The sequence below is a fragment of the Ursus arctos genome, unplaced genomic scaffold (assembly GCF_023065955.2).
Source record: "Ursus arctos isolate Adak ecotype North America unplaced genomic scaffold, UrsArc2.0 scaffold_11, whole genome shotgun sequence".
Taxonomy (NCBI): Eukaryota; Metazoa; Chordata; class Mammalia; order Carnivora; family Ursidae; genus Ursus; species Ursus arctos.
Genome location: NW_026622775.1, coordinates 59,912,792 through 59,928,923, shown reverse-complemented (window position 1 = coordinate 59,928,923; position 16,132 = coordinate 59,912,792). Strand labels below are relative to the sequence as shown.

Here is a 16,132-nt window from a genome sequence, read left to right as displayed (position 1 = left end):
TGGATTTAGTTCCTGAAAAAAATGCTGTAAGGACAGCGTTTGGAAGAGATTGGAAGACTGACAAACCTGCAGGAAAAGCATCTACGGTGCTGAGCCGTCACATGAGTGAAAGGAGATGAGGAGGGCAAATTAGGGAAGTGGCGGAAGGGATGGGGCTAAGTGGAGGGACTTAAGAAGTGTTGAGGACATGGAGTAAACAGGACTTATAAGTGGTTTGATGTAGGCAGGACGGGAGGAGCAAAAAGAAGAGTTATAAATGGTACCACATCCCTGATTTGATCAACTTTGTGAATGGCAATGCCATTTAAAAAAAAATTTTTTTTTTTTTTTTTTTTTTTTTTTTACCCGGGGAAGAGAGGGGGAGAGGGAGAGAGAGAATCTTAAGCGGCCTCCACACCCAGTGCAGAACTCTACTCAGGTGGATCCTACGAGCTTTAGATCATGACCTGAGCTGAAATCAAGAGCCAGATGCTTAATCAACTGAGCCACCCAGGTGCCCCAGAATGGCAGTGCCATTTAAATGTTGAAAGAGGGCATTTAAACATTTAAAACCTGGGGTTGGAGATAAAACTCTGCTTTAGAGATTTAATTGTTAGGTGTCTGTCAGGGACAATAACAGAGAGTGTGTGTGTTCTGGGTAGGGGACATAGATTTAGACTCTATTACCATCTTCAGATGGCATATAAGGCAGTAAGCATCAGTGAAAATCACTAAAGAAGAGTATATAAAGGGTGGAAAAGAGAACAGAGGACCTGAAAACTAAGGAACCTAACATGGAAAAGATGATTACAGAAGGGAAGCAGGAAATGGAGCTGAGGAGGGGCCAGAGAACGGAAAGGAAAAAAAGAATCAGGTTTGTGAGGTGTTCAACACAATCCGCAGAAGTTGAAAATGTTTCTGAAGCTTCTGGCATGGCAGATGGCACGTTGGTTCCTTCAACCACAGTGAAGACCAAGGTGGGGAGGAAGAGGACATTTGATTGGGATGGGAAAGTGAGTGTTTTGTTTTGGACCAGTTGAATTTGAGGCTTGTGAGACATCCAGATTGAGCTATACGGTGAGCCACAGACTATTCAGATCCACAGGGAAAAAGAATCTTGACCCTTAAGTGAAAACTATGGCAAAAGATAACCTTGACTTCAAAATATTTTGTTGGGACCTTATCATAACCTTCTTTATATTATCTAGAATAGTGCAACTTTCTTTTAACAATTCTTAAGTCATCTTGAGTAAAACTACAACCACTTTTCCATAAACCAACAGGCAAAACAATGTCTGGGCACGACTGAGAAGGGCTTTCTGGTGCAAGAGTTGAAATCAGAAACATGGGCTCCGATGGATCTGAGTCTGAGCACCGGCTCTATCACCGACTTGCAGTGTGACCTTGAGCAAGTCAATCTCTTTGATCTCCCATTTTTTCATCTGAAAAACCGGGCAAGTAATATCCAATATTGGAAGACATTGGTAAAAATGAAATTAGCTGATACCTGAAGATAATCTGCTATCATAATTTGCACCTAATCAAAGCTCAGTAAATAGTGACTATTATAATTATTTAAAACCATCAGGCACAAACATTTAGTTCTTTACCCCTTCTTTAATTACTTCCACATTTCAACAGGACATCTACTTTCTCTCCTGCCTTGCCTCCTCCTAGTATTAGCAGCATTTCATGCACAATCAACTCAAGATTTTCTCACGTGGAGAATTTGGGGGAGAAATGACTATTTGTGGGCGACAGTGAGAAGGATGAGATAGGCGAAAACAGCAAATAGCATTGCCTTCAAGGTGTGGGCAGTCCAGTAGCGGAGTCAGAAAGTGCTCTTACTCCTAAACAGCTAAGATTTCACAAAGCAGTGCATCCGTAAGTGAAAACGAGTATCAGACAACTAGCTGCTGGTTAGATAGTCCTCGTCCCACCCCCCTTTGCTACGAACTTGTCTATGCGTTAATAAGCAAAGTGATTACTGTTTCTTCATTCATGTCTAGAAACCCAAGAACACTCTGACTGTGGCCACTCCATTACTTTCTCCAAAATCTGGAAGGATGTGGGTATACACTAATCCCAGAAAGATGTTTTACTGGAAAATCATCCTAACGTTAGCCTTCTATAAAGATGTGTGAGATCTGGAGAATGCCACCCAGCGTTTTTCCACCATGACACTTTTTAGTTCAGTCAGGGTTGGCTTCAAATCGAAGACTATGGGGGTATCTCTCCTGTGTTTTCTACCCATCTTCCCTCACCCCATCCCGTGCTCTGAGTTCCTGGCTTCTGTTTAGTAGCATGCCAAGATCAAAGCCTCGGCGACTTTTATTCTTGGCTCTATTTATGGGAATGGATAGGTCCTTCAGAAGAAGAAGCTTAGGTTGTTCTTTGGGATTTTTCCAGAGTAAACTATTGTGCAGCAAACATCATCAACCATAAAACAACATTTTCCTCGGGCTAAATATTACCATGTCTAATATGGTATGCTCAAAGATCTTACTATGGGTGAGGAGAGGAAGATATAAGGTGTTTGGAAAAAAATTAAAATTTTGCCCTAGCCCATAATATTTGGAAAATGGAGGCAACAAACTCCTCTGATTCTTGTCTCTGAGCTCACTGAAGAGACTTCCTCATTGTTCCCAGTTATCAGAAATGTTTAAGTCGGTAGAGATCTTTGCTGGCTACACTCTGAAAAGAGCATCAAAACAAGCAATACTTTTCAATAGTTCTAAATAGAATAGAAGAGTACTTTATTTATGAAACTCTGCTATTGGGAATGCACATCCCCCTTAGAAATGAAAAACAGGAAGTGAGATAGAGTCAGCTGGTCCCAGTGTTAATAACACACTGTTTAAATTAACAGGGTCTGTTCAATCCAATAAAGGTTTTTAAAACGCCTGTTATATGCCCATCATAGTAGTAGGTCTTCAGTTTAACAAAGATAAGATTCCTGTCTCCTATAATTGACAATCTAGTGAGATAGACTGACAAATAAACATATACTATAAGGAGCCAAAGGCTTGAATAGAGATATACAGTGTTAGGGGAAAAAGTAAAGTGCTTGGATGCATTTCTGTGCACATCTGTGGAGGAGGTAGGAGGCTTGAAGGATGTCAGTGTGAGTTTAAGAAAGAGAGCCAAGCAAATAAATAAACACAGTGATAAGCATATTTGAGAAAATTATTTCTATCTTATGAGTTTGCATCAGGGGAATGCTGGCCATATTCACCATAAATCTACTTGCCAGGCCCTCTGTGTGCTTGGAGGGCTCATGTATATCCTGTCTCCTTTCTATGTCTGTCCTTTTTGTTTTCTATTCTCCAGTTTGGAGGAGAAATACTAATTTCCTTCCCTGCATAATTTCACCCGTGACACTCTGTTGTCAATAGTGAGGACACAATGAGGCTAGAGTGTAATCCAAAGACTGGCTTTTTAGGTCATATAAGCATGTTCTTGCATCAACCACTTACGCTCTTTATTTTTATTTATTTATTTTTTAATATTTTATTTATTTATTTGTCAGAGAGAGAGAATGAGTGCACAAGCAGGGGGAGAAGCAGAGGCACCCGGCTGAGCAAGAAGCCCCATGCAGGACTCCACCGCAAACTCGATCCCAGGACCCTGGGATCATGACCTGAGCCAAGGCAGATGCTTAACTGTCGAGCCACCCAGGCGTCCCCACTTATGCTCTTTAGAGAGCTATTTACGATTCCTGCTATCAGTTGGGGCTGGGGTGAGGGGCAAGGCTCTGGTCTAGAGAAAGTCAGACTCCCAAATGAAAAGACTTCGCACAGATGACTCCGATACTTTTTAAGCCATTGCTTTGGAGAAATATTCCATAACAATTGGGGCAATTAAAATGTTATATTTTAAGAATTTTTTTTTTGGAAATTAAAAAAAAATCTTAGCATTCTTGTTTGTTGGTTTCAAGAACAGACTGTTTATTAGGAGATTAAATATTCCAAAGAACTCAGATTAAGTGCTGGCTTTTAATGCCTTTCTGAATTCTGATTAACAGGGTCACCCTCGGAATATATTATTAGTGAGAGTGGGGGGAAGGGGAAATTATACTCCTAATATCTGAGAAATATTGCTACAAAAATCCCAAACTCTACCTCATTTCCTCTTTGAGGAATAGTTTATCTGATTTCCAAGGGAAAAAGGGAATATGTGAACATTTATGTAAGTTAGAAAAATAGATTACAAATATGTACCACTGATATTCACAGAGGTTAAAAATTGTAACTGAGGGGCTATTTGCAGTAGGTATCAAATAATGAGAAGCAGCAATAAAGAAGGGCTTGGGATTAAGAGCAGAGCCTGTAAAATGTGACTGGAATCGGGTTGAGGGTGTGGAAACCATGCCACGTAATTAAGTATTCGGTCAATAAAGATGGTGACCTGACTTTATCACAAGAAACTGCATTAGATAAGAATACCCTTATTATATGGCTTATTGCTTACTTTGAAACATGGCATTTAAGAGCCTGATAACAGTTTAGATTCAACTACCCTGCGCTCTTCGTGGAAGAAACGATGTCTGGGATGCTTAAGTGACCTGGATAGAAAGAAAAAGGGGAGTTATCCTAACTCTGACTCCAGAACTCTTTAAATTTCACCACATTTTTTAGTGCCATTGGTGGAAGAAAAATTAAAACACAGACATGATATTTAAATGTTAACTACTGTGTAATTTGCACAAGCAAGAGTCCGCTGTATGAATGAATTCATTTGCTTTTTCTGATGAAACAGCGAACTTGCTTTGTGCTATTAAAAGGAATCGGCTTGTTTTCTACCACTAGGTGGCATCGTATGTTTTTTCCTGACACTTTGAAAAGGAATCCCTCCCTCACCGCCCCCCCAACACGCACGCCCCTTATCCATTCTTTGAGGATTTCTGTCATTTTTACTGCTATGAAATTTGGCTTGGAGTATCTATAAAATACTTAACATCAAAATCAAACCTATTACTTTCCACTTTTTTCATTACATGGTTTTGCTTCTCTTACATGCTTTGTCTACTCTGTATGGGAGGAGAAATTAGGTTTGGTTTCAGTTCCTGTTTATGCTCAGTTTAATAAATGGTGGACAAAAGTCTCTTCTCTCTCTCTCTCTCTCTCTCTCTCTCTCTCTCTCTTTTTTTCTTTTTGCCCTTGGAGGGGAAGAAGAGGAACAAAGTTCTAGTTGATTCTTAAGTGGCTACGTGTTCATTCAATGTCTATTAGGAGCTAATTATTGAATAGAAAATAATCTATTAACAATGCTTTGGCTAATTACCTAGCTTCTGATATTCTTACTTCCCAGCCCAGAGAACATCGCCAAGTTGAGGTCAGAGTCCTGAGGAGCGGCTATCTGTTTAAATGGAAGGAATTGGCAAACCCGAGATGGTCTGAGAGGCACTGGAAAGACTGAGGATTGAGCAGGAAGAAAGGATTGCAGTGAAATTTCAACTACTTCACAGGTCAGCCTTGCCATTGCCTGGATTTTCTGAGTCATTAGAAGTTGTAGCATGTGAGGTAAAGAGAACAGCGAGAGCAGGACTTACAGAATATATCCTTTCAAGTTTATCTTTCCACCCTTCGTATTACTGTATAGGGTTGGTTTTTTTTTTTTTTTTTTTGCTTCATCTCTTTTTTATTCTCCCCTCCTCCTCTGCCTTAATGTTCGACTCCATTTACCAAATGTCACAGCTTTCCAGTTTTCAGCACAATGTTTTATTATTTTAAATGGAATCGCCTTTTAGAAATAAGTAAACAGGCATTTTTATGGAAGCCCCAGACATGGAAAAGTTTGTTTTCAACCCCATCAACACATGAAAATCACTGGGGAGGGGTGAGGTTTTTATGCACCGCTAATGGCAGAATTCACTCCTGACCAATTATGTCATAATTTCTAGGGCTGGAGGTGGGACATTGGTATCCTTTTAAAGCTCTCCAGAATATCCTGATACACATTGAGGGTTGAGACTCCGAAATGCCGCGATATGTCACATATCATCCTTCCCTTAAACCAGCATCTTGGTCTTGCACAATTTCCCAAAGGGGTCCTGCTCAGAACCCCGCCATCTTTATTCTTCTTTCTTTCTGCTGTACCTGTATGTAATTAGCCCTGAAAACTCTGCATCTCTCACCTCCCAAATGTCTTACACCTTTCCACCTTGTCTCATCAACACCATCATCCCAGTCCAAAGCTTCCCATCATTCTCTTTCCACCATTGATGTGTTTAGCTTCTTTTGCTGATGTTTGATTTTATACTTGTTGTAGCACTCTCAAATGGCAAAATAACGAGAGGAAAAAATCAGGATGGGAGAAAGTAATATTCTCATGGGTAATAAAAAACTCTTGTCCAATGTGTAACAGAAAAGAAAATCACCTGCAAATTTCATTCATCAAGAGGAAGGACAATCAACATCCAAGAGCATCGCAAGGGTAAGTCCCTTCGCTCTCTTAGCGATATTCCTGAATTACCACCTACTGACCTTACTGTAAGCGTAAGAGCTCTCTATGCGTTGTTCACCATTGTATCTCTGGAGGGAAGCATGATGTCTAGTTAGATTAACTAAAGCTATACTTGTCGTAAGTAGCGGGAATCATCCTGAGATAACTTATGCAAAACAGGTGAGGTAGAAGGCTACAGAGCTGTGGTTGAATGTAGCCTGGCCTTAAGAAAAAATTGGAAAGAAGCCTTAGAAAGCCTACAGAATTCAATGCTTCTTTCTCAGTGTTGTTTTTTTTTTTTTTTTTTCTCTTCTTTCCTCCATATACTAGCTTTTTGGGCTTCTCAGGCCAATGTGGGATTATATACCTGCCCTCTGCTTGCAGTATATATGAAAAAATTCTAGTCATGACAAAGGACTGCCTACTTCCCAGACACCTTCTTAGGGACAGAATGCAGTTGGCTGAGCTTGAGTGACATCATAAACTCCGGTCAAATTGGCCACAAGCTCATGTGGGGGTAACTATGGCTGCTAGAGATGCACTCCTTCCAGACCTTTCTAAATCTTCGAGAAAGGAGAATCAGTGTGAGCTGGGCAGGTAACTCAAAGCTGTCTATTGCACCAACATGTGGTAGGGATGCCAGAGATATTTAGAACATATACATGAATAAAAAAAATGAAAGAACCAAGAGATTCTGTTAGTTTGGGGTAGGCTAATAAACTCAGATTGATGGGTACAGGATAATTTATTAAGGATCTACTTTGTACCAGAGACTGCTTAATAATGCAAGGACTAAAACCTGAAAAGGAAGGTGGTTCCTGACCTTAAGAGGAAAGGCAAGAAGAGATATCGCTGATATACAGGGAGAACATGGACAGTAACAAGAACAACCCAGAATGTTGTGGATATTCAGTCAATGGAAAGATTGTCATTTTCGTGGTGTTAGTTAATATCGGCTGCCCAGAAATCTCAGTGGAGAAACACAAAAATTCAGTTGGGGGGGGGGGGTGGCGGGCTGGAGTGGGAGGGAGAGCAGGCTCTACTCGTAGGGTCTTCAGGGACTCCAGCTCTGCTACCTCCAGTATGTGGCTTGTGTCATCATCTGAATTTTGCAAATAAATCCAGCCAGCAGAAGGGACCGTAGTGGCTCACACGGCAGGGTATTATAACTTCTGCGGACAGCCCACTGGCCAGCCTACCATCACACGGCCATCCCGCTCGGAAAAGAAGACTGGGGGATGTCATCTTGCTAAGTGCTGGAGAAAAAGCCCGTACATTTTGGGAACTTAGAGTCAGTAACTACCATAACAGTATTGTCGTCAGGGCAGTGGGAAGGAGGAGCAATCAGAAAAAAAAATGTAGAAGAGGATTGCTAGGGGAGATGGTCTTTGAGGCATAGATCTGAGCTGATGGAGAAACGAAGTTGTTTTTGGAAACGAAAGTATATGGGCAAAGATCTGGAGTTGAGAGACATAACCGTGTGAGGAGTGGTGAATATGGAGTGGTTGAGTTAAAGTGTAATAAAACCTGAAAAGAAATGCCCCTTTTTAGCTCTTTCTTTTGAAAACATCTTTCTATAGAACTGAGAACATCAATTTATTTTCCCAGGCAATGGATTTTGGCTAGAAATTATGCTGATAATTAAATAGTGAAGAGGAACTAAAATTTGAAGGAAAAATAATGAACAAAACTCGATTATATCTTGATTATATCTTGTATTCCCATTCTGGGCTTCTGCATTCTAAACTGAACCAACCACCTCATTTTCTTTTTAAAATATCAAGTTAACTTGATGATTATGTACACTAGTAGTACAAATTTATTTATCAAGACAAAGGTTTAAGACAAGCAAGAACAATATTAATATATTTTTATTACCTGCATCTTCTAACTTAAGTGAAATATAGCCATACAACTCTATTTATATATAAATGTTGTTTTTCCTTGGGTAGCATTAATCTTAACAAAATATCTTAACGGAATAATGGGAGGGTATTTCTTTTTTGTTCAGAATTTCTTTTAAATCAGACATCTGGTATTTGGCACTCGACTTTTATTAGACCGATTGAGCACTTTTAAAGGGGGATAAATCATATGACTTTCATTTTAATTTTTACTGTAATGGTTTAATGTAGCCAACATATGCTGAGTAATAGCATTAAAATAAAATCAGTAAATGAAGGATTAAAATCTGTCTGTATTCAATTTTGCAAAGACACTAATTAGAGAAAGGTTTTTTACATCAGCAATTTTTAAAAATTGTAATAATGTAATATAAATGCTTGGATTTTAGCATGTTGTTATTGGGAAAGAAAAATTGCAAGGGAAATGAATGCTTTCAATCTGCTTCTAGGCTGTGGGGAGCATAGAGTAGGAAACTCATTAGCATGACCCTGTCCCCATTGCCAGAAAGCATTTGGACCAAAAAAAAAAAAAAAAATTTAAGCCATTTCACAGTTATTTATTTTAATTAGAAATATTAACTTGAGAACTGGACTTATTTGAACTAGCCTAAGGATGTTGGAGATTTCTCCACACCATAAGGAACATTCATTTTAATTTTCTCATTTCACTAACTAGGGATCGAGAAAGCCTTTCTAGCCCACTTCTTAATTTTTGGCAGAGAGCCAGCTGTTTTCTATGGTTCTACTTCTTAAGGTACAGAACAGTGTTTGGAATTAAGTTAGAATTTTCTTTACAGCTTGAGCATGTCTTGCTAAATGTCCCTAAATATGGCACTTCTCAGTTACCTGGAATGAAGCCTCCATCATTTCTCCATAGAAATTGAGCAAAGGGAATATTGAGACAATACTTATCAGTTTCTTTAACTTCCTCCAGTTACGGGTAGCATAAATATGAAAATAAATGGATTGGTCTTACCATGGAGATGCCAATTACAAATACTCTGGCACATATATATGACTGCTAATTCAAAGGAGATTTTGACCAGTAACCTAAAATATGGCAAATCATACGATAAGAGATAATTTTACGACTTGTAAGACAACGTGGAAAGGTGCTGCTCTGATTAAAAGAGTAAAAGCATTCTGTTCAGTGAGGTATAAAATCATTATACTTTCACCCATTTCAATGTGAACAAACACATTATGTTCATTTAGTGTTTTTCAATTAGTAAGAAACGTGTATTGGTTTTACTTTGCTGTTTTTTGGCATTCACTCTAGTCATAATTTCTTTATGTTTCAGAAATCCAGAACAGGATTCTGGTTCAATATGCTGAATTAGCATATCCAGCATTTGAAGACCTTACAGAAAATGGCTTTCAAAAATGCAAGCATGTTTTGCCCTCCTTTGCCCGCTCTTTTCCTAATATCTTAAATATCCTAAATTTCAGAGTCATTTTTACTTTCATTTTTTTGTTCTATCCTTTTTTGCATAATCCCAAGCGAACAAGGTGATATAGGGAGAAATTGGAAGGAGTACCACAAAAACTCTTCCCACTGTTTGCCAATTTGATCTCGTTTCTTCTTATATAGACAGTAATGTCCACTACTAGATTCGTTAGAAAGTAGACAGTAGGGCAGGAGAATTACCTCAAAAGATATAAATAATGCAACAAGAAAGAAGGTAATAGGTCTGGTGTGTTTCCCTGGCCTTTCTATTTTTGGATTATTTTTCATTTGTATATTGCTCTTGGTGAAACAAAAATACTATAATATACATGATTTGTATCCTCAAGGAGTTTATTATGAAACAATAAATACACCTGCAACAATCTATGAACAATTCAAGAAAACAAAGAACAAATTGAGAAATTAAATATAATTATTTCAAATCCATAAGATACAGATGATACCATCTAGGTGGGAGTTGCTGAGTCCAGTTTATGTGTGGAAGTAACTTGAGCTGGACCTTGGATTTTTATATAAAGAAAGAGTGGGAGTCCAGAGATTGTCATTGAATGGATGTAATGGAGGAGAAATTCCAAGTACGGTAACCATTGATGTGGCAGGGATAAATTTGGCGGAAGCCAGAATATCACCTGGAGCATGCTGAGTCATGGAAGAAATTCCTAAGTTTATTTAGCGTCCATCGAAGACTCACGTGTAGGGGCTTTGGAAAGATGAGTGGATATAACCAAAGAAAGAGAAGCAAAAGATTAACGCTGACTACTTAAAAATTTTGGCTTATTCTAGTGTTCCAAGTGTATTTATCCCCTCTTCCTTTCTACTCCCTGATGTTCAGACACTATCCGGTGAAGCAAAATGAAATTGGATGTTTTTCTTAATTTTCCTATGCATTTTCCTGCATTGAAATATACCCGAGTAGAGATGCCCACGAGCAGAATGGAGCTGTAACATCTTTTCAACTGCCCAGGTAGTTCCTACTGACCAGAGCTTTGTGTATTTCTTTACACCTGTTGGTCTCTACGCACCTGCCGAAGGTTTGGAGCACTTGGCAATTTTGTTAAATGGCTGCGACTTTCTCAGGAAAGCACACTGGTGGTCTCCCAATGAAAACTTTTCTCAAGTGTAGCTATATATTTCATTTGGAATATTTTAACTCTTTTTTTCTCCCCAGAGAGAAAATGTTTTCGTAATGTATGTAATGTATATGTATATTATGTAACATAACATTTAGTCTTAACATATTTGCGTAAGTATTTTCCATCCAATACTTATTGCCTATTTTAGTCTCCTTATCCTTGTTTTTCTCAAGTATTTGACATCATGACGCCACTTGGAATTCCCAGTCATGGGGATCCATGATGTCACAAGGGAGTTAGACAAGCTTGGCTCAGAACGCTCTCAATGAGTGTATTCCTTTCACCCCGCATTCACCTAGGCCTTGTATTGCTTCATTGTATCCGACCGAAGGGCTCAGTTTTTCCAGTTAGATATAAACGACAGACAATGCAGAAGAAAGCTTAAAGCATGGTGAATGTCCCTTTAATGCGCATTTTCTCCTGTATTGGTTCCCAGGTTTTCTATCTTAGTTGTTCCCGAGTAACTCAGAATGTTTGTATTAAAACGAGGACAAGCGAAGTTCTGATTACTGAGAGTAATTACAGAGACAGTGATAAAAAGATTGGTTACTTTCTCAGTGCCATGTTCCAGGTTAATGAATCTAGCACAGAGTGAGACGTTATTTTGTACGCAGTCACAGCCCTTATTTGATTTGACTTCTTGTACAATGATGAGGATTAAGCCATGTGAAATGTAATTTTCATTACTCACTCCTACATATTTAATTTTGCTTGAAAAAATACCATTGACTCTACCACATAGCCCAAGGCTAGCAGTTCCCTCCTTCAGGCTAAAAGAACCTGACTGAGCATTTCTGAGGAGCAACTGCAATTAGAATTTCCTTCATAGACTTTCCTGAAAACCCAATAAAAGGAAATAGAAAGGCGAGGCTGAGCTTATTACATTTATTATAGGCCCACTGCCTGCTTTCTATTAAGTTTGGCAGTATTTATTTTTGAAGCTAGAATAATGTACAAAACAGTGATTGTAAATACTTTTCCCCAAATATCAAATATCAAATATGCAAAACCTAAATAATAATAATGAAAAGGGTAGAAAGTGACAAAGCTGAAATTCTTCTCCCCACTGCTCAGTCTCAGAAATTCCACTGAGTGGACAGACACTGATACTTCCTGTCTCACTGTAAAGTCTTTTGGTGCTTAAATTTAAGTCTCCATTGAGCATTTTGAAAACAGATGTTGGAAATATTTCTCCATTATATATTGCCTAAATTGTATCCTGAATAAAAACTCTACTTCTTAACCTGTTTAAAAAAAAAAATTGTCTCCACTTTTAGTCCGTGGTGGCGTATCAATTGCATTTAGTTAATACGTTGCTGTTCCAATAAAATTGTATCGTCAGTTATAAAATTGGGGCATATTTTATGAAACAATTAATATTTGGATTACTACCTCCTAAGAAAATTCTAGAAAATTCAAAGGAGTTTTTTCTTCCCCTTGAAGTCTAACGTTATAGCATTTTCAGTAAGTCTGTCTTAAAAAGTTGTCACTTATAAAACCGTTTTCCCATATGACATACCCCAATTCTAGGTCCTGTCCAAAACTTTTTATTTCTCTCCTATATTTTTTCACTTTTGATAGTTGGTCATGTGAAAAAAAAAAAAAAGAATTTTATGTTTCTCTAAGCAGAATGATTTTTCCAATGAATAAAATCTTAGTCCAATGTTCCCAGTTAAGAGCCCGAACAAGTAATCTTCTTGGTATGATGCAGAACTTCAAGATCTCCTATGGGCAGAATTCTGCACAAATGTAGCAAAATGACTGCTCTTACTTTTTAAGGTTTTCTCTTTTTAAATGGTGGACTTGAAACTACCAGATCTGATTTGCTTTCTTATGGACTATCTTTATTATCATGCATATTTTCACACTTCAAGCTCTGTGGTTGTTACCCTGGCCCTTACTTCTGAGACTACCTTTTAGGCCAATGGCATTCATTTAAATTTGGGTTCTGTGAATTTTTGATTTTACAAGAACCCCTTGGCTTCGGAAGGGAGAATGAGAGCATCTCTGGATTCTTTCACCCTTGAACGGTGGGACTCAATCTACTTTCCACTGAAGGAGTGAGCATTGTCAAGTAGTTAACATAAGCGATTGGAAAAAATCCCTGAACTTGGTATGGGCAGAATAATTGGACACAAATGCATTCGGGAATCCTATGGAAAATATAGTGCTGTTAACTGGCATGGTTACAGCACAATTTAGCAAGTATGTTAGAACAAATTACCCCCTTTAACCGTAAGCCATTCTGTTTCACGCTTTTTAATGAAGGCCTGTGCCACACACCAGAATACTTCTCACCTCATTACTACTCATAAAAAGCAATGATCCATTCAAAGGTTCCTCATATCTCCCATATGAGTGGTAAAGAGCTTCGCCTCTCCTTCTGGCACTGCAGACAAGGAAGCTTCTTCCCGTCTTGTCTTTGAAGTTGATCATTAGAATGTTTACTAGATAAAAGAACTCAGAGATTGATCTGTGGGATCTCACTGTTGCCATGTGTTCGTGTTCTACCCTTCCTTCAGAAACCAAACCAAACCAAACAAACAAAACAAAACAAAACCCGAGGACAGCTCTGTTCTTGTTTAGAGAATCCACGAGATTTGCGAGGCTGTGGGTGAAGATTTTTTTCCTTCACTCTTCACAAGATATTTTCAAAGAAACTCTAAAAAGCAGGAAGAATTTAACGGGCCACTGAAATTCAAAGTACGGATTCAATAAAAAGGCAGGCAGAGAAGCAAGCTGGCAGGCTGGTTTAGGAGGAAGAGTTCAATTTTGAAATTATTTTTCCTCTCCCCGAAGGATCATCCCAAAAAAAGTTGATCATCCTTGGAAATGCACTACCTTTAAATGTGTTACTGATGAACAGATTTCACCTAGCCTGGAGTATTCTCCGCACTGTCTGCCCCCCCGTTAATTTCAGGGACAAGGTATGATACTCTTTAAGATACATTGGGTGTGTTCAATAAAACTTGAGGCGATGCATGGTGTTTGGATGGGGGCGGTGAGTGGGGAAGGATACATTGTTCGATAACTTTTTTCTCAAGGACGTTACAGGGCAAGTCCAACTACAAAATTTCGTACTTTTTTTTTTTTAAAGCTCCGTGTAACAGGAATGAAAAAGCCCATGTGGAAGAGAAAGAACAAGTCCACAGATATTGTTTGTACAACATTACCGTAGTTCAACCAGTGAGAGAAATAGCTGTTCATCTTTATTACATAAGAATTTCCAATTCGGCCGTTAGCTTAATAGTATACAACGGAGTAACAACGTTGGCAATTCCAGCAAAAGCCCATACCGGCACTAAAAGAATTTGAAAGCAGAGAACAAGCAACTAAAGGCCGTCATGTAGCAAAACACTGGAATCTGGCACGTGTTATAAATTTAAATGATGTCTAAAATCAATTCCTCGGCAGGAAAAATACATTTAACGTAAACTTTTTGGTGACATTTCCAACTTTCTTTGTGGTATCTCTGAAAATATATCTGATGACCTGATGCAGTGCTGTCAAACCCTACCAAACACTTAAGCTGAGCAGTTTCTAAATTAAATTGGTATTCTCCAGGCGCTTTCCCAGAAACACAAGCTCAGGTCGGATCACACTCACAAAGCTACAAGAGGGAAATGTTGGTACTGTACTTTAATAGGCTCGAGGAAGCACGTGCTTGCAGAGACCAGTCGACCCCTACAATAGTAACTGCACAGCTTTGTTTCATTTGAAAACATAAATCTGTACACACATACTTAGTTAGACATATATCCATGTATATAGAAAAAAGTTCAGCTAATAATAAAAGAAAGGATGAACATTGGCACTGTAGATGTTGACAGCATTATGCAAACTTTTCAATATTCCCTTGCATGCTCAACTTTAACTTTTGTTTATAAAGTCCACTTAGACATAATTTACAACTTCTGTTAACTTAAGCTGGGTTCTGTAAAATCTGTCTAAAAAAATCAGCACAGAGTGCTTTTGAGATGTTACAAATATATCTAGATATCAAACATCGAGCCGTGCAAATTATATCCATTTTGGAAACTCTGGGTTTGTATTTATGTACATAATATATTTTAGCTCTGATGTTTTAAAATGATGAAGCAAACTTTGCTTTTTTTTTTTTTCCTGCCCCTGCCTTTTCCAACTAATGCTGTAGTATCTATGAGAGAGACTTAGGAGCCCAAGAAAAATAAAAGGAGAGATCCTGGAGGTTGTCACTATTTGACAAATTATTGGAGTTCACATTTTGTAAGGTGATTTGGGGAGAAAAATAAAAAGGTCAAGCAAGATTCTTGCAAATTACCTGATGTTTGTAATTTTATTACAGCATAACGACTTCAATACTTAAAAATGTTTTAAAACTGTATCCGTTATTTCACCCATGTACAACGTTTGCAGAAATCTGACCTTCTCATCCTCCTTTAGGACTAGTTAGAAATGTCATGCAATTGTGATTAAGAGAACAGGGTAAATCCCACCTCTTGATTTGTTCTTCCAAGTTCCATTGCTTTTGAGATCAAAGAGATTGAAGCTGTTCTTAGCGTCCACCTTTTACAATAGCAGAAGAGCAAAACACTCAGCTTCATTTTTTGCTTTCCTTGCTTTCCCTGAGAGAAGAGCCTATACTCTTCTCCCCAAAGCAATCGTGGACAGTGAGATACCCTGAGTAGTGCCCCTTTGCCGACATGGTGAAAAAAGAGAGCATCCTTAGTAAGCAGCACAAATTTTCAACAGGTTTTGGTCAGAGTGAAATCTTGCGGACTCAGGGTGGGAACTGAAGGGATTAAATGAGAAGTAAAACAGTGGAGAATAAAATAACTTGATTATATATATATATATATATATATAGTGTGTGTGTGATATATATGTACACACATATTATTGAAGGATGATGAATACACAATGTTACATTAGTTTCAGGTATACAACATAATGATTCAACAATTCTATAAAATACTCAGTGCTCACCATGATAAGTGTAGTCATTCATTGTCACCAAACAATGTTTTTATCATCTTACTGTATAATCTTATTGACTATATTCCCTGTGCTCTACTTTCCATCTCTGTGACTTACTTATTTTGTAACTGGAAGTTTGTAACCCTTAATCTGCTTTATCTATTTCATCCATCCTCCCACCCACCATATTATATTTTAGTGCAATAGTACTCTTTGACTATGAAAATACGGATGTAAACCAAGTGTTA

At 38.2% G+C, this 16,132-nt stretch overlaps 1 long non-coding RNA gene across 1 annotated transcript; it reads left to right on the top strand.

Annotated features, from left to right (window-relative positions):
- Window positions 1-4,921: 4,921 nt before the first annotated feature.
- LOC130543355 (uncharacterized) lies at window positions 4,922-14,662 on the top strand. The gene is made up of 4 exons (XR_008958674.1): window positions 4,922-5,446; window positions 6,346-6,414; window positions 10,628-10,759; window positions 13,728-14,662. It is a non-coding gene; the product is annotated as an uncharacterized LOC130543355 (long non-coding RNA).
- Window positions 14,663-16,132: the final 1,470 nt, after the last annotated feature.